The 1,208-nt window shown below is 36.4% G+C and overlaps 1 pseudogene; it reads left to right on the plus strand.

Moving 5' to 3' along the window:
- The first annotated feature begins 726 nt into the window (after positions 1-726).
- On the plus strand, positions 727-820 carry LOC128777478 (U6 spliceosomal RNA; annotated as a pseudogene).
- Positions 821-1,208: the final 388 nt, after the last annotated feature.

Raw genomic sequence — 1,208 nt, forward strand, 5'->3', positions numbered from 1 at the left:
CACAGACGACATGTTTGAGACAGTTTGCTGTTGAAGGGAGAGACAAAATACAAAAGTTGGAAAGGCACATAAGTTCAAAGGAAGTCTTTTTAAAAGACAGAATAGATTTGCATGCTGATGCAAATGATTTAGAAAGATATTGATGAAGTAAAGAGTGAAAAGGTGGACACAATGTCTTTGAAAAGGAAAGTGAGCCTGAGGTTTGAGTACAGTTGAAGGAATGAGACTTTCAAGGGAAAATGGACTCTATCCATAACCTCCTAAGGAAAGTTACAGGATAAGTAAAGATTCAATATTTACCAGTTCAGTGAAAACAAATTATGGTTGTGTGAATATAGTGGAAGAAAATCCAGCCTAAGAAATTAGCAACATCATTTTGATTCATGTATTTTTAAGTTTAAAATTAAGGTTAAGAGCCATCATAGATAAGGTTATACACTTATTCCTTCACCTTAATCATGCCTCTCTCTCTAAGGATATGAAATGAAACTCCACTTTTCTCTAATTTAATTCATCTTCACTCTACTAACTCTGTGTAGTTCCTGCATTTTCGCAAAATTTTAGCTGAAGGAATACTATCTGGGAATTAGCCAAATGAGATTTCAGTCTTCAGCCTGCTACTGATTTAGTTAGTGTTGACCACTCAATTTTGTTGATCTTAAGTCTCTTCTTTTGAAATGGGATGTTAAGGCTACATTTTAATAGTGATAAAAATATCTTGCATTTGTCCTCCCTCCGGCAGCACAGATACTAAAATTGGAACGATGCAGAGAAGATTAGCACAGATGACACGCAAATTCGTGAAGCTTCCACATTTTTATATACCACCTCACGCCAGTCAGAGTGGCTAAAATGAACAAATCAGGAGACTATAGATGCTGGCGAGGATGTGGAGAAATGGGAACCCTCTTGCACTGTTGGTGGGAATGCAAACTGGTGCAGCCACTCAGGAAAACAGTGTGGAGGTTCCTTAAAAAATTAAAAGATTTTAATCTTTATTAAAAGAATTTAATAACTGCTAGGAATTTACCCAAGGGATACAGGAGTGCTGATGTATAGGGGCACTTGTACCCCAATGTTTACAGCAGCACTTTCAACAATAACCAAATTATGGGAAGAGCCTAAATGTCCATCAACTGATGAATGGATAAAGAAATCGTGGTTTATATATACAGTGGAATACTACTTGGCAATGAGAAAGAATGAAA

The sequence above is a fragment of the Panthera pardus genome, unplaced genomic scaffold (assembly GCF_024362965.1).
Source record: "Panthera pardus isolate Hobbes unplaced genomic scaffold, ASM2436296v1 HiC_scaffold_16, whole genome shotgun sequence".
NCBI classification, from domain to species: domain Eukaryota; kingdom Metazoa; phylum Chordata; class Mammalia; order Carnivora; family Felidae; genus Panthera; species Panthera pardus.